This window comes from Eucyclogobius newberryi, unplaced genomic scaffold (genome assembly GCF_026437365.1).
Source record: "Eucyclogobius newberryi isolate DKJ021-1_F unplaced genomic scaffold, fEucNew1.0.hap1 SCAF_11, whole genome shotgun sequence".
NCBI classification, from domain to species: Eukaryota; Metazoa; Chordata; class Actinopteri; order Gobiiformes; family Gobiidae; genus Eucyclogobius; species Eucyclogobius newberryi.
This window is the reverse complement of record NW_027315735.1, coordinates 12427182-12445516: the sequence shown is the minus strand read 5'-3', so window position 1 is coordinate 12445516 and position 18335 is coordinate 12427182. Positions and strand designations below refer to the sequence as shown.

Here is an 18335-nt window from a genome sequence, read left to right as displayed (position 1 = left end):
CCAGCGGGTTATGGCCGGAAAAATCTATTTTATTTAGATGGTATTTGTTAGGACATCATAATCCACATTTTGACTGGTTCATTTTGAAGCGGATTGTTACAACAGCTAGCAAGCAGGCTCCTGGAAAGCTTTAGCATGAGACAGACCACGGTCTCAGGTGAAAACAACGCAGCAAAAAGTTCCACAGTTTAACTGTGTTTTATATATATAACTGTTACTTGGGTCTGATAAAATGGCATATCATCAGCTTTAAGATTGTTTGTACCAGTTCATAGATATTGAGACAGATAATGAGAAAGTACACAGAAAGTTCACTGTAAGAATATCATGTCCCATTTGATGAATATGAGACAGAAATATAATTTAAATGCATGACAATAGCTTGGTCAACATTCACATTTACCGACGCACAGCCCTCGCTTTTTCAAAATCCAAATATTTCCAGGCAATAATGCATCTAACATTATCCAAAGCCAATGTATTACATAGAGTTAAAACATAGATGCTTTGCAGAGAAGTTAAATAAATGTTTATTCTAGCTTTAGCCATGTCTCACAGACACACAAACTCGGAATTCCTTCCAAATTGCTGAAGAAAAAGTACAATTTAGGTATACTTTATCAAAGAGGGTGGGTAACATCAGTTTATAATGTTCTGGGTATATTTGTTTCACAAACTCTTGGTCATCTGGTCGGGCTCACACTCTTCTGTTTGAGCTACTGTGTGGTGGACCAATCACAGCGCAACATTGTAGTTTGGTTGAAAGTCAAAAGGACATCCTCAACAAACGTGGCAATGCCAACAGACGTACTTTGGCCTATTTTGCCAGATGTATGAGCTATTTTCTCTGTGACAGTGCGTCCTAACCGCCCCCTCATTTCTCCCCCACGGCGTGCGCTCCTGGGCCGGGCCCAAGAGTGTCGCGCGCGCTGTGCATCATGGCCCGTCACAACTACAACTTTTTCAAGGATTTTAGAGACAAAGGGAAGATTTGAAATAGGTCTGTAGTTTACCAAAAGGTCAGGGTCTAGGTTAGGCATTTTCAAAAGCAGTTTGATGACTGCGTGTTTGAACGGCTGTGGAACATAGCCACTTTCTAGTGAAGTATTTATTATATTAAGTATAGAGTCTATAATTAGGGGGAGAATGTCTTTGAGGAGTCTGCTTGGAATCGGGACTAGAGGACTGGGTGGGCATCACTGGCATTGCCCTAAATTGGTTAAAGTCCTATCTGGAAGACAAGAAGTACCTTGTTGTAATTTGTAACTGTGTCTTAGGCCTCATGCCCCTGACATGTGGGGTGTCCCAAGGGTCAGTCCTGGGACCCCTTCTGTTTAACCTCTACATGCTGTCCGTCCTATCACAATTATGCAGAAGACACTCAGATCTATGTTACATTGTCAGCAGGTGAATATAGACCAGTGGATCCAACAGATCAGTGTGTGGATGCAAAACAGCTTTGCCCAGCGAGTTCTCAAAAAGAAAGTGTTTGCGGTCACCTACAGAGTCTCGCTCTAAAAACTACAAATCCAGTTAGAAATCTGGGGGTAATAATGGACTCAAGACTTGAACTTTAACAGCCACATCAAATCAATAACATCAGCAGCTTTTAACCATCTAAAAAAACATTGCCAAAATCAAAAATATAGTGTCTAAACCAGATTTAGAGAGACTTATCCATGCGTTTGTCTCCAGTAGATTAGACTACGGTAACGGCCTGCTCACTGGCCTCTCCAAACGAGCTGTAAAACAGCTGCAGTACATCCAGAACGCTGCTGCTCGAGTCCTGACTAGAACCAGGAAGTATGATCACATTAGTCCTGTTCTCAGGTCTCTGCACTGGCCCCCTGTGGGCAAAACGCCCTAGGAGGAGTTCGTAATTGGACGCCCTAGGAGGAGTTCGTTATTGGACGCCCTAGGAGGAGTTCGTTATTGGGTTAGTTCAAAAGCAAAAAGCAAAAGCCTTTTTTACTGAAGGAAAACTACCTGCTAAAAATACATTACTTTTGCTTAAAAATTAAAAAATACATTACTTTTGCCTTTACAATTTTTTGAAACAGACACAAACATGTTTTCACCAAATGTGTTTTATTTTCTGCTTTTTGACACGCAAACAACACTCGCAGCTCCTGGACTTAACATACATGTTCAGCATATCTTTCCCTCTTGTATCACATTCTTTGGAGAAGTACAGTGAACCCTCGTTTATTGCGGGGGTTACGTTCCAAAACGAACCCGCAATAGGCGAAATCCGCGAAGTAGAAACCTTTATTTTTTTACAGGTATTATACAATGAAATACTCCATAAAACATTGAAGCTCACACGCGCGCTCTCACCGGCCTCGCAAACTTCAATTTGGCAAGCGGTTTTACGTACGTGTACATATTAATCCATAACGTTATTGACACACAGGTAGAGAAGACGCGGAGAGACTGTTTAGCCAATCAGAATGCAGAACACAATGCATGATGCAAATCCGCGAAGCAGCGAGTCCGCGAAAAGTGAACCGCGTTATAGCGAGGGATCACTGTATCTGTGTAGAAAAGCAATGGCCTTTTTTACTGAGGGAAAACTACCAGCAGCTTGTGGTCTTCACTCAGGAAAGATTCGTAAGAAATTGGTACTGTTAAATGTAAGTATTGCAATAGATCAGAGAAATAATCCCAATAATGCACCCATGTAGTGTGTGCATTCTGATTTTGTAGTGTAATAGAGTGTGCAAGTTCATTATGAATGTTCTTTGTATTTGTTTGACAGTATCAAATGTATGACCCTGGGCTCACGCGTATGGAGAAAACACACATCTTTGACAAGTATAGCGAAGAATTCATTCTATGCATGGATACTGTTATGAAAGAAATTTCAAGGAATGAAGAAGAAATTGCGATGAAGCAGAAGCAGCTTAAGGAGCTGACAGAAATATTTGATAACTTGTTTTTAAGTATTTTTTCAGAACTATTTGAGATTGTAGAAGATCGTGGTCAAACCTCTGTAACAAGTGAAAACAGACCAAGTACTTCACAGGCTCATGTCCATGACACAGAGGAGCCAGACAATGCCACAATGGAACTTGATCCAAGTGACCAATTGGGCAAGCCCAATAAGCAGCTGAACAATGCCATAGAGGAACCTGGACTTATCAAGGCATTTGGCAAGAGGAGGAAGCCTAGGTCCAAGCATGTAAAGAAAAAGAAGACTACAAGGCGACCAGTCCAGCCCAGGAAGTAACTCAGTGCTTGACACGTGTGAATATTCATTTGACCTTTTTTTGTTTAAAAGTGAAGGGGCAAAGCTTGGATTTAGAGTTGATTATGTGTAAAAATGTGTGTTCTGTTTTATATGTGTGACTTGTGTGGTAAATAAATATTGATGATGCATATGTTTGTCTTTTTATTACTATAGTATATATATAGTATAATACTTTTCCAACATATCAATCATTCCCTGTGTCTTTTTGCACACCATGGATCTTTTTGATCACTCTTGAATCCAATTCAATTTAACCTGACTTCCTGGTGTCAGATTATTTTGATGGGATATTTCGTTTGTTGCTGGGTCACTCTTTCCCCCCTCCCCTCCTCGCTCTGGCTGAGGCGTGCAAACTAAACAATTTTAAGCCCAAACGACCTACTCATCAACGGTGATTTATTGAGGATCTTTCAAATAGTGTATTTTTCTGTTAGCATGTATATTAAAGTTAAAGTCTGGATGAGCGTCGTCTATCGCTATCACTCCCATTCAAAACGTGTTAGCTTCCAGGCTATGTTAGCATTGTGTCGCATCCTTTCCTCCTGTTCTACTGCATTGTAACAACAAAATTTCCCCTTGTGTGGATATTAAAGGATGATCTTATCTTATCTTATCCACTGATTAAATTAAACACAATTACGGTTCAGATCCTGTTTTATAACTCTGAGATCTTTTCACGGTGACATCAGCATCCGGGACTGCAACTCACAGACACACCATGCCAGAGCTTACATCAGAGCCGAAATCCTGCATCCCGCGATTGTCTTGACACTGCATTCTCTTCGTTGTTGAAAGCTGATCCCCCTGGCATGCCCTTATCCTTGCCTTAAATTAGATCTGTTGTATTTGTAGATCAACATTCTCCTCTTGTTTTCATCAAGAAATATTAAAATATATCAAGTGTTCATTTTTGTTTGAATAAATGTTACTTTTAATATGTAAATGAATGATCATAATTCCAAATCTTGTATACTTCTTACAAATAGAAAATGAATATGCATCATCACAAATCAAATTCAATACATCCTCTTTTAGTGGCAACATGCGTGTGAGTCGACAGAGTAAAGAAATGGATAACATGCTAACAAAATGTGTTCAGCCCAAATAACCTAGTGCAGCCATTTATTAAATATTTTGGGAATAATAGGTACAATACATTCCACAGTTATACCATCCACATGAAACTTAAAGGTCCCATAACATGCAAAATCGACTTTTCAGAGCTTTTAACCTTCTTACGTTGCTATTTGTGCTTCATATATGTACCCAGAGTGTTTTTTTTATTGATTCCCGCAGTGTTTAGCTATATTACAGACTATCTCCTTTCCACGAATCTCCAAACTGACGGGCGGTGGGGCAAGACCGCGTCATAAGGGCAAGCACGCGTCACCATCCCCCCCTCCCCTCCCGCCTCCCGCCCCCTTCCCCCCGGCTCCGCGCTGCTGTCTCCCTAGAAGCCCATTCCGGAGTTTTTCTGCTTCGATTTACAACGAAACACGGTTCAAAGAGGCCCAAAACTTCATTAATGATATCGCACTCTTTACTATTATCACAATGGTGAAGGTTGATGTGGCAGTTGATGCAGCAACCGGGACAATAAACGGAGAGAAGTTCTATCCGATACCGAAAAACCAGGAAATAAGAGCGCGATGGACATAAGACTTTTATATAGATATATCTGTTCTGCGCACGCTGTAGAATAAACACCAGATTTATTTAGTCTCAAAGTAATGTTGATCTGAAGTTCTATCGTTTCTCACTCATTCGCGCGGAGCGGCGCAGCGCGGAGCAGACAGCTGTGGGGGACACACTATGTCACGGGTTGGGCGGGGCACACACGCGCTCTGAGACTACGTCACGGGTTGGGCGGGGGAGCCAGATCGCTCTTCGCAAGGGTGAGGGCGAATATTAAACCAAGCCGTTTGCATTTCCGGGTTGGTGAGGGGGTCCAAGGTCTGGGTGGTATTTCTTAACTATTATGTTATGGGTTATTATTATTATCAATTATACACTTAGGATAGACTACGAAACGTGAAAAAAAGCATGTTATTGCACCTTTAATACATTCGGTTGAGGCTAATCATCTGTTGTGCCGTTTGTTTGTTTGTTTGATTGTTTGTTTGTTCAAAGCAACATGCTATCCCTTCATGGTCACTGAAGTAAGTTGAGACAACAGATGTCTCAACCTGATAGAGTGGTGATTTTAGGTACATGTGATCTATTAATGTGCCTCGTTCTGTAGTGGGAGAGGGGACGCATTGAGAATATCCTTTTTGTTGCATGAAGTTGCAAAAACATGATGTTTTCAAGATGTCATTATTAAAGTCGCCCACAATAGCTATTGTAGTGTAGTTTAATTCAAGCCAATTGATGAAGGTTTCAAAATATTGTTTGAACAGAGATATTGTGTAAGATGGGGGACGATAAATGACTGCAATAAGAATATCGAGCTCAGTGAAGTGTTTATCTAAACATTCCAGATCAAAATAATGCAGTGAAACAGTAGTGGAATGTTGTTTATGACAGAACATTCCTACTCCATCATGCTGCTGAGTTTGCAAGTTCACCAATGTGGGGTCACGGCTAGTTTGATATGCTAAACTAACTGTGAAACGTGTATCCTTCAAGTGTATGCATTTCTTCTTGCATGTGTTGTGTAAGCCATGTTTCTGCAATAGCAATGCAGTCAGGTTGCAGTGGTTTTGTGCATTTTTTCAAATCACATGTGTTGTGGGAGGCCTTGCACATTCATGTAAAACAAGTTAAATACGTACTTTTCATTTCTGTGCAGGGAGGTTTCTGTGTCCACAAAGAGAGGCATGTTATCTAGTGCTGGTTTGATCTTAGTGTTACAGTAAATCTTATCTGGCTTGAAGTTTTGAATGGTAAAACCCTGTAAACTTCTGACACGACTTAAAGCAACGTAGGCTTGTCCTGCTGTGAAGGTATGGTTAAGGCCTACTACAGCTTCATCCACAGTAAGTCCCTGTACTTTGTGCACTGTACAGGCCCAGGCCAATTTGAGTGGAAACTGGCGTCACTTTTCATTTTTTTTATTGGCACGTTCTTCTGTGGGCTCAATGCGTGTGGAGCCAGCCAGCATTTGCATCATCAAATTTGACATGAATTGCCAAAGGAAGTTTAGCATGTGTGTCACATAAGGTAGTGTTTAAAAGTGGATAAACACAGGTAACAATGCCTTAATAATGGTGATTATAATTGTTATTGGGCTAGTCCAGAAGTTCTAGATGCGGCTCTCGGAACAGAGTAAGTAGGAGATAGTAATTAAGTTTGCAGGTACCATATATTGAGAATACAAACATATAAACATAATGCACAAGAATGGCCATTCATCAATTATTTACAATAGAGGTAGAAGAAGGTATGTACATCATGAAGTTTAATGCAAAGTTCAATCTCAAATAGGTTCATCCACGCAGGAAAGTTCAAAAAGGGTCCTCAGCGTGTGTCCCGCTGAATTGTAAAGTGCGTAGTGGTTTCCAATTGTTCATTAAGCGGAAGGAAGTGGGACGAGGAAAGGCAGTGTATGTATGGGTGTAAAACCACAAGCAGCAGTACAATGTTTTTGGGAAGTTTCTAAAAGGGTGGCTACAAGAGCCTCCTACCGGCCCGACCAGAGCAGGTGGAGTCCTTGTGGAAACGTCCGGGCTTGAAGTGAAGCTTTAGGCTTGCCGCCTTAAAGATCAGTCTGGCTCAGTTCGACTCTGTTCATAGCTCGCCATCCAATCTGGCCAGTTTCGACGTTAAAATTCACTCTAAATAAGGTGATCTGGTCCGGTAGTCGACTCCTGTAGCAACAACCCGAGTTCCCCAACCGGCATGTCCCGAGCCGCAACGTATTTCCTGTTTATATACAGCCGATTGGCGGCGCACCGCCACGTGACCGACTGACGTATGGCGCAACAGCGTGATGACGTAACGTAACGAGAGAGAGTGCGGGGAGCGTGCAAATGGGAGGGAGAAAGAGCTAAGATCCGCGTTTTTCACCTGGGTTACAGAAGCCTTCTGTTTGGGGGATTGTCTATGTGCGTCACTGTACCAGTTAAACCGTTGACAAGACCGTCGGAAAGATCCAGGTTCTTAATGAGCATGACGCGTGCATTGAGGCCCATTGGCAAGTGGTCTGGTAGTGCACTCTGTTTTGCCTTTACCATGCCCTCTGTGAATTCAATCAGCTTGCCTGTTTTTTTTTACTGTAGCTGTAGTCCTGTGCGTTGATAATGATGTGATCTGGGCATGTCATTTTGATTTGATGTTCATTGTGGTGATTGACTTGAGGATTTGTGGGGTAGATATGCAAAGCTGTTGAGCTTTGACCAGTGACGCGGGTTGTTAGTAGGGCTTCGTCTTCTGGGAGCAGTGGGGTACCTATTGGACGTGTTCTTAAGCGGTCCAGGAGATCAGCAAAAGAGTTATCCTGTTGCCTTACAACTGTGGTCAGCTCTGCCACTTGAAACAAGTCTCTCCAGAGGTTAAAGGCAACTCGCTCCTCGAACAAAGTCTTTCCCCTAACTGGGGGCAACTGGTAAAAGTCTCCCACAGCGATCACACAGAGGTTTCTAAATGGCGCATCACCGCTTTGTTTGATCTGCCGTAGTCTGCCATGAATGTACACAAACAAGTTATAAGAGACCATAGATATTTCATCAATAATGATGATTTGCACATCAGTGAATTGGGTGAGTGTTGAGTTTGTCCTCCCCGAGCGGCACGTATGGGAGGGTTGCGTTTAAACCAATACTGAATGTAGAGTGAATGGTTGTAGCGTTTAGGTTGTATGCAGCTATTCCAGTAGGTGCAGTTAGCAAAACGCTAATTCCATTTGGAGTACTGCATAAAGGTGCTAAAAGACGTGTTGCCTCGTACTGAAAAGCTCGAATGAGATGGCTTTTTCCAGTACCAGCACCACCAGTGATAAAGGTGTGTAGTGGTTGTGGGTTTGTATCAGCAACTTTGTGCAGGCACCATTGTCGCATTCGATTGAAAATAGTCAACTGCTGGTTGTAGCTGACGCTATTTGGTCAGTATTCTCAAACATTTTTATTTTCATGGGAGTTTTCTCGCCAAGTTGGCTCAGGCATCATTGTGGTTGTTTTGTTATTTGTTTATTTATTTAAGTTAATATTTACCGGTGTAAGTCATCATGTGACCACAGGCGTCGCCCCGGAAGTATAAATAGAGACCGGGAGAGAGATGGAGGGAGAGAAGCCGTGAAACAGAACGGTAAAAGAAAAGACTGGCTAGAGAAAAGAAAAAGACAAGCGTCTGCCAGAAAACCACTTAACTACCAATGGTCACATGTTGGCAAACACGGTAAATATGCTTATGTTTGTTTATCTCATACTGTTTTGTAATTCATTATTGCTGATGCATTTTCTGTTTTTGTTTAGTTTTCACGGTGTCAAGGTGTCAAGGTGTCAAAGTTTCAAATCTGCAAATAAACCTGACTGGACACAAACATCAGTATGGAGCGTGATGTCCTTTTTTAGACCGAGAAAAACCACGGTAGTTACACTGGTCGTTTAATGTTCGGATTAAAGCTAAACCTTCTTGTCTAGTGATTGTCTGAGTTTGTTCCAAATGTTGGACATCTGCTTTTTTATGGCCAATTCAGGAATGTCTGAAAAGTCAGCATGGTCCTCCACTGCTCTCTCCACACCTTCTTCTTTATCTTCCAACCTTTCGAGTTGTTGCACTGGGAAAAGTGCACACCAAGCATCTTCCAGATCTGCATTTGTGCTGACCTCTCTTTCAATGGCTTCCAAATCTTCAGTGTGATGGTCAAATATGTCGATTTGTATCAACCACAGACTGTAGACACTGAGCCATCACAAAGGATGATTTGGCTGCTAGAGTAATACTCCTCAAATGTAGTGTATGGAGCCGGCTTGAGATCAGTGACTGTATGGTAGGGGAGGAACAACTGCAAAAGGCTCTGATAGTACAGCTCTGGTTGATTATTTTGTGAGAAACGAGCATGTCTAATAATTGCTGGTTTGGTATTGACCCTTTTTGTGACGGCACCCATCAAGTTTCCAAGAAGAATGGGTCGTGAGATAGTTTGGCCTTTGTACAGAATACGGTATTCTGAGACAAAAACTGCAATGCACATGTCATCAAAAGTGTTGTCGTGTGGCCTATTAATGTAACGGTCTGCAATGTTTGGCATCCAGATCTTATCAGATGGATCATTTTCAAGTTGTTGGATGGGTTTTGAAAGTCGGACTATATTATTGCCTGTAGGAAGAAAATAACTTTTGCGGGAAGATTCTTTTAAGTACATTCCCTCAACACAATAAGCAGCCTCTTGTGCACTCACCTCACGGTTGTTGAGGTAAACTGTACCAATTTTTTTCATTGAGTCTTTAGCACTTTCGTTTCCTTCCAGTGCTTCTTTTTTGGGCACTTCCAAGCAAAAGGACTACTTCCCTTTCATTCTTTGAAATGTACGACACAATGTACACAGCACAAGCGTAACCATCCACCACATACTGAATATCAATATTTGCCTGCCAAAGGGGCAAAAGAGGCCAGTTACCTTGATTAATCCAAATTTCATGCGGCCCCCGTTTCAGAATGATGCATGTGTGGCCTCCTAATGGCCCGTTCAGACCGGTGCGGCAAAAGCATCCAGTTTACATTCAAAGTCTATGTAAACGCGCGTCGAGCACCTCCTGCGTTTTTGCGGCGCGGCTTCCGCTTATTTGCGGCGCGATTCGCCGAGGAGCGCGGCGAGGCGGGCGCGCTTTTGCGTTTTCCGCTCGAGACGCTTTGACGGGCGTATAAGCATCAATGCATCAAAACGGTTCGCCGCAAATAAGTTCAGAATTTTGAGCTTTTCTGCGGCGCGGCGGGACACCAGCCAATCAGAGATGACACTCCAGTGATGTACGTACACATTTTGCCCGGGCAAAATCACGTTTGTCCCGGGCAAATGACAGACATGGCGGACGAAACGCTGATAGTGGCGGTGTGCGGGCTGAAGGAGTTGGATGACGTGGGAACGATGGAGTACAGGAACAGGAGAAAGAAGGACCAAGCCTGGAGAAAAGTGAGCGAGGAGACGGGACTGTCTGGTAAGTTTTTACAGCTTTTAAACGATAAAAAAATGTGTTGATAGTTGATGGATCCAAATAATTTGTGGATCCATCAACAATCAACTCAGTTTTATTATTAATAATACTATTTTTTTCTAGTGTGTTTGACAAGTAAATGTGTTTATTCAGAGGAATTCTGCAGAAAGAGGTGGAAGAGCTTGAGGGACACCTACATGAAGGAGAGGAAAAAGGAGAGGGAAAAGAGGAGTGGGTCAGCAGCAGGGTCAGCAGCAAAGTGGCGCTACTCTGGGGTCATGTCCTTCCTCGACCCTTTCATCACTCCCCGTGAGTCCAGCGGCAACATGGAGAGAAGGGTCGAGGAGACAGAAGACCCCAGAGAGCCTGAAGAAGCAGCAGAAGGGCTCTCCGAATCAGGTTTGTCGTATGAAACTTGAAAAAAAATATTGGCTCCATATAAAATACATATGCCTCATTAAATATGATATTTAATAAAGCAATAAATGTAATTGGCTGAAATATAACTGCTGTGCAATGTTCTTTTTGAAGATCAGGAATTGAATTGCCGCCCTTCTGGCCCTTCTGCTGCTGGGGATGCTGGGCCGTCTGCTGCTGGCCCTTCTGCTGCTGGCCATTCTGCTGCTGGAGAAGGCCATTCTGCTGCTGGCCCTTCTGCTGCACCCACAGGTGTGTGAAATCATTTGGTTTGAAAAAATAACAATTTCCTTTTTATTTTAGCCCATGTCATCTAAATTGCTATGTGTATTCTTTTTGTTTAGGCCCAGCGAGGAGGAGGAAGAAGCCCTGGGATCAGGAGCGCAGCTATGAGTATCTGCTGGAGGGGCTTATGGCTCGCCATGCTACTGCTGCTGCTGCTGCTCCTCCTCCTCCTCGTGTCCCTTGTGGCGATGAGCAATTCCTTCTTGGTCTCCTTCCTCTCCTGAAGACGGTTCCTACTCGAAGAAGGGAAGAAATAAAATTTGGAATTTATCAGTGGGTATATTCCAACAGTAGTTTTGATTTAAATTTGGAACCATTGGAGAATGTCGATACGACATGAGCTGGAACCTTCTTCAGGAGAGGAACGAGACCACGATTTCTTCTACGTGTCCCTCAAGCTCTCCTCCAGGCTATGGTCCTTCTTTCACCTGTTCCTTTATTCCACCGTTTCCACGTCATACAACTCCTTCCTTAAAATTTTTGTAAATAGTTCTTTGTAATTTTGTTCTTCTTTTGTTGTTATTGTAAATAATAGTTCTATTTTTGTAAAAATAAATCTGTTTGTTATAAAACGTGTCTCATGTATACCTCTGCACTTTCTTATATATAATCCTGGGTAGTTAAATTTTATTAATTTAAAGCTGTACTTAATGAATTATCCAAAATTAAAAATAATAAACAAAAAGCTGAGCTAATTTAATTTAGCTTTATCTCATTCTATGTAAACAGCCTGGCATTTGGGCTCAAACTTGACAGATCATGTGATCTTTGCAGACGTTGCCTATAAATATGAAAAACACTTTATAAAAACACCATATACAACAGATTGTGGACAAACTAAACAGACTCAAATTAAGCTCTTTGTTGTTTTGTGCGTGGCTCTTAAAAGAGCCGTTGTGGGTCAGTCCTGTGGAGGACATGACTACTCTCTGGGCTGCCATGGCACTGCTCCTTCTTCTGATAAATGGGCTTTGAATGCCTCCCTCACCCTCAGGGCCTCTCGGGATGCGTTATTTGCCCCGATCCGTCCCACACCTGGAAGTGGCTCCTCCTGTGCTCCAGCTCCCCACGCTCTAGGCACATGCTCCGGCGCTGTGGCTCGCATGAAATTGTGGAGGAGACAAGTCACCTTCACGCACTTCTCCACAATTTCAGGGTGGACTTCCAGGCGCCGCAGGAACATCCTCCACTGTGAGGTCCAGATCCCGAAGGCGTCTTCAACCACCAGCCGTGCCCGAGAGAGGCGGTAGTTGAAGACCCGGTTTTCTATGGGGAGGCGCCCACTTCCAGGGAAGGGTTGCATCAGGTGTCTTTGCAGCGGGAAGGCTTCATCCGCCACAAAGACATGCGGCTGTGGGCCTCTGCCTTCAGCCCCGGGCAGATTCTGGTCAGGGGGCAGCTGGAGAGTGCCTTCACGCAGGTTGAGTTGACCAAAGGTTGAGTTGGACAAGATCCCCCCGTCACTCGTCCTCCCGTATCCCCCCACGTCGATTACCCGGAAACGATACCGGGCATCGACCACGGCCAGGAGGACAACAGAATGATCTCCCTTATAATTGAAAAAGCGGGATCCTGAGTTGGGAGGGGCCTTCAGCCGGACATGTTTCCTGTCAATAGCTCCACAGCAGAGAGGGTAGTTCCACCGCTCCTGGAACTCTGCTGCAATCGACCTCCAGTCCTCTGCTGTGGGCACAGCCATAAAGTCTGCCACGAGAGAAGATGACAGCTGCAACTTCAGGGACGATGGAGGAGACTGTGGACACACCAACCCTGAAGCTGCTGGCAATTGTCCTATAGGAGTCTCCAGTGGCAAGAAAACTGAATAAAAAACAAAAAAACAAATAAATAAAACAAACTATACACAGCCTGAATATAGTTTACTTGTACTTTTATCAAATATACCACAATCGATTCTAAAATGGTGCACTAGACCAGGCAATATAAAGACATTTTAATAAAAATACACTTGCTGTTGTATGAGCGTCGAGCTCCGTTTAAATATAGTTCAAACACCGTCCACTATTTACCCTGGTTACTTTTATTAGCTATGTATGAATACACTCTGTTATTACATGAATAATTACTGACCGAAGACAGATGGACAGGCGCTCAGCAGCTGGAATCGAGCGCCTATAGTTGGTGTCCTGATGGGTTATCCTCGCACTAATGCGGGACAACAGGTCGTCGAACTGGGGATGGGACAGACGAAAGTAGCACTGAAAGCACTGATCATCGAGCCGCAGCTCCTGCAGCATATGGTGGAATTCACCAAACTCCGTTCACCTCTGCAGTATTTGGTGAACCCACGCACGTCGCCGCCGAGCCCGGCGCCTCCGAATGAGGGTTTTCAGAACCAAATACGTGAATACTTCTGTCTCTATATCCGCCATTTTCACCAACAGAGAGAAGCCGCCAAACACAACACCTCCACTGCGCATGACGACAAACGCGCATCTGCTTATTATATTTCGGCTCTGCTCCGCTGCGTCGAGAACACGGCGTATTTCCGTTTTTCTTCATGCGTACTTGCGTCCAACTTTGCCAATACGCGCGAATAGGCGTTTGCGGTTTGAACGGGCCATTAGACTTCAAACGCAAGCTCCAAAATGTCCTGTGTGATTCCCAGGTTTTTGAAGTAAGGCAGCCAAGTCTGCAGGGGGTTCGATCTCATTTAGACAAGCCTGTTTGAATTGTGACATGATGCGTTCAGCCTCTTCTCTGCTCATCTGGTTTGAGTCTTCTTTTGGGCAGATGCATTGTCAGTCTGTTTGTTTCAAGTGGCATTTTGGGCATATCGGAGTCTGCTGAGCCCTTTTGATAAATGTAAGCTGTGATGGCGGCCGGGGAAAATTGAATCTGCAGACTGTTCCTTTTTTTCGGCATGATTTGCTGAGTGGCGTTTTGAGTGTGATTGTAGAGTTGTAATAAGTTCCAATAATTGGGGGTTATTAGTTGGGAGTTGGCAAGTGACATATTTATCAACAAAGCTAATAACTTCCTCATCTGTGTTTACGTCAAGCTTGGGAGCGTCGCACCCCAGCAGCATGTGAATGTGTGGGGAGCCTCTAGACTGAAATTTAACTCTGAGAAAATAATCAAGAACTTTGCCTCGTGGGTTAGCTTTTGACATGATGACAAGCCTGAGAAAGCAATGAAATCTGTAGTCAAACATTCTTGCTGCAAGCACAGGGTTCTTGCGCAAAAGATTACAACGATCAGACTAATTCAAGTCTTCAATTGTCTGAGTGCGCCCTTCCTGAATCAAAAGTGCTTCAATGAGATTTTCCCAGCAAAGATCTGCAGCACTGAAAGAACAAAACCAGGTAGGGATTCCTAGTTGGTGTATCATGGCAAAGACGGAGGATTTGCCAGGATCCCACTATGCAGGGCTTCCGATCACTGGTGACAAGAAACGGAAGCCAGCATTCAACTGAACCACATGTTTTGAATGACCTTGAGTATCACTGGTCACATCATAGTGTCCTTTGTCCTTTGTCCTAGTGTGTCTGACACTCAGACCTGCAGTGTGGGGGCGCCCCAGGGCACCGTCCTCGCGCCCTTTCTCTTCACCCTCTACACTGCAGTCTTTAGACACGACACGGACAGCTGTGTCCTGCAGAAGTTCTCTGACGACTCTGCCATCATCGGACTCATCACGGACGACGATGATGCGGAGTACAGAGGACTGGAGCAGGACTTTGTGGACTGGTGTCAGCGGAACCACCTCCTCATCAACGCGGGAAAGACCAAGGAGATGGTGGTGGACTTCCGCAGACGCCACTCTACTGCCCCCTCACCAGTGAACATCCAGGGATGGGACATTGAGAGAGTGGACTCATACAAGTACCTGGGTGTTCATCTGAACCACAAACTGGACTGGACTCACTGTACAGGAAGAGCCAGAGTCGGCTCTACCTCCTGAGGAGACTCAGGACTTTTGGAGGGACAGGGCCACTCCTGAAGACCTTCTATGACTCTGTGGTGGCATCAGCCCTCCTGTACGGTGTGGCCTGCTGGAGCAGCAGCATCACAGAGAGGGAGAGGAGGAGGCTGGACAAAGTCATCAAGAAGTCCAGCTCCGTCCTGGGCTGCGCTCTGGACTCGGTGCAGGAGGTGGGGGACAGAAGGGTCCTGGCTAAATTCACATCTATGCTGGACCATGAATCTCACCCCCTGCAGGACACTCTGTCCGCTCTGGAGAGCAGCTTCAGTGAGAGACTGATCCACCCTCGCTGTGTGAAGGAAAGGTTTCGCAGGTCTTTCCTTCCTGCTGCTGTCAGACTCTACAACAAACACTGCTAGCCCTGAACATGTGCAATACTGATGTAACCATGTACAATACCATCATATTCATGTGCAATACCTGTAAATAAGAGTGTTCTATTTTGTTTTTTATACGGTTTACTTACCTGCTAATAGTATTACCTAGTCTTGTGCTAGCTATTTTTACTTTGTTTTATTTTTATTTTATTCTATTATCATTATTTTATTATTATTATCTGATTTTAATCTTTATTTTTTTTTATTTATCTATTTTATTTCCCCCCCCTCCATTCCCTATTAAGATTGGAGAGGAGTTTTGTTAATAAGAGTTTTTTTGTTTTTGTTCATAAGAGTTCTATTAAGAGTGTGTTTTGAAACTTCCTATAATCTGTCCTTTCCTCCTGTTCTACTGCGTTGTAACTACGAAATTCCCCCTTGTGTGGATATTAAAGGATTATCTTATCTTATCTTTGCGTGTAGTTATCGAAACACTAGAAATGACATTGTACAAAATCAATGTGCTATCAGCATAAAAAAGGTATTCCAGATTATTTGCACATCTAGTGTCTGCATTTAACAGTCGTAACTTGAAGTACTTGGAAAGGGTCAAAGGATATTTTCTTTCAGTGTGAAACGTGTTGGTGCCCGTTACAAAGATGGCAGGAAAGCATTTAGCTTCATTGGTTTTATCAATGAGACGCCCAATCGGATTGTTTCCTTCAGCTGGAACAACACTGACAACATTATTTAAATACTGATCAAGGACTTCTTGACCTTAATCAAGTGGTTGAGAACATGTGTCATTGAAAACGCCGTACTGTTGTTGTTCGTACAAGTGGTCATCTTCAGTTGGGTCTTCTGATGAGGGAGTTGCATCTTCAGCAGTTGTGTTGCCAGTGTTTGCATCCTGTTCTTCTTGGTCATCTGGTCTACTGAAATCATTAAGCCACTCAAACTTAAAGTTGATTTCTTCAAGTGGATGTTGTTGCATTTGAGCCATGCCCCACAAATTGAAACTCTTAATGGCCTTTATAAGTCATTTTCCTTTTCAGTTTTACGTGCACCAATCCTGGAGAGTTTGCACGTGGGAGCAGTTTCTCACAGGCTTCCACAACTCTGCTGGGCACGCACACAACAGGTCCAAGGATTCCAGCCTCTTTTGTCTTTGGTAAGACCATGTATTTGTAAAACATTAGGTTTGGCGACTCAAGATGCGTTTCTAAACTATTTAAGCGTGAAAGCTCTGCTGGTATTGGGGGCAGTTCCAAGTTGTTTTTAGCACACTCTGCAGGAACTCTACATTTATTACACATGTAACGGGAAGATGATAAGAGGTAGAGTTTTCCTCTGACCATATATAAATTACATGGCAGGTGGCAAGAGTTGTCACAAGTATGTACGTATTGATCAGAAATGCAATACTCTAAATCAGTCGCAGATCATTTTATGTATTGTGTTTTTCTGCAAATAATAACACTTGTTTTAAACCATAGCCTATGGCAGACACAGCACACAAACTGTGGTCCAAATTTGACCCGGTCGAAAAATATGTCCCCAACATGATCCAAATGTTTTGAGTTGTCCTTAATGCGTTCTTTACTGCGAAGGCTTCGGGCAATAATCTGAGTTTTTTGTTGTGGGTTGCTGTAGGTAGTTTTACTAGGATTTTTTTCGGTAGTTTCGATGGGTTTCATTTTTTGAGTATTTGTCAATGCTTTTGGATTTGACCTTTTCCCTGTGCGTTTGATTTGTGGAGTATTTGTCAATGCTTTTGAATTTCACCACTACTCTGTGGGTTATGTTAGTCTTAAAACTATGAATTCTTTGTTGTTTTCAACATGTTTTCTCTGGATTTCATTGACCTTATATTTATGTACTATTTTTGGTTTTACAATATTGCGATGAGTTTCATTTTCTGCATATTTATCGATTTTGTGCCAATACATTTTGTCTGTATGCAACATTGTAAGTGTAACATAGTTGAAATGAGCGTTGAATCCCAGTAAATTAGGGCATACTGCCATCTGCTGGTATCTGTTTGTACGCACACTTGTACCTGCCCTGATCTCTCGAGCGCGCCTCATTGTAATGGAGGACTCGAGACGAGGTAACGTGTTTGTGAATTGGAGTGGATAAAATATGTAATTAATTCATGTGTAGCCAATGTTACAGCTAATCTGGTCATTGTATGAATATTATATTTATCTTGTGTTTACTTTTACCGTCTTCTGCTGACGTAAACTCCGTGTTTTTCTAATGAGCTAGTTAGCTGCTAACAAAATATTATCTCCGCAGATACGGCGCACATGTTGATAATCCACTGAAAGTCCAATTCACGACTCTCGTGTTTATCTTGTGCAGGTATGTAAGTGTGTGGCAAATGTTGTATATCGAAATGTATTTTGAAATGTTATAATGATGTTGATTTAAGTGTGTTTCACACACCAAAGAATAAAGTCTGGCGGTAATGCAACACTCGGATGCCAACCGCCATAAAACAACAACAACAACAACAAAGAAAAAAAATAAAAATGACAGACAGAAAAATTGCATATAGATATTTTCAATTGATTTAAGCACTATACGATCACAAAAGCTAACTTAACAATGAGTTATATTACATATTGTACTGTTAATATGTTGGTTGTTTGTCGAGCACGCCTCATTGTGATGGAGGACTCGAGACGAGATACGGCGCACATGTTGATAATCCACTGAAAGTCCAATTCACGACTCTCGTGTTTATCTTGTGCAGATTAAACTGCTGTCAGATCAAACCAGCTGCCTCTGTGGGTCATTGATGCGAACGAGAAGACGAAATACACCGGTCACATTGGTGCCGTGACCCGTCGACTACGTCGAACTGGGCTTGTCTTCTCTTTGCCGTGCCACCCAGGAGCTTGTGTCATCTCTGCACTGCGCTGGACATCTGGACCCCTGCTTTTCATCTCGCCACAGACTCTTACGGTCATCACTATGAGCTTCAGCGGAACCAACACACCTTTTGGGTTCGGTAGAGGTCGTGG

At 43.2% G+C, this 18335-nt stretch overlaps 1 pseudogene; it reads right to left on the bottom strand.

Annotated features, from left to right (window-relative positions):
* Positions 1-11968: 11968 nt before the first annotated feature.
* On the bottom strand, positions 11969-13436 carry LOC140347628 (uncharacterized; annotated as a pseudogene).
* Positions 13437-18335: the final 4899 nt, after the last annotated feature.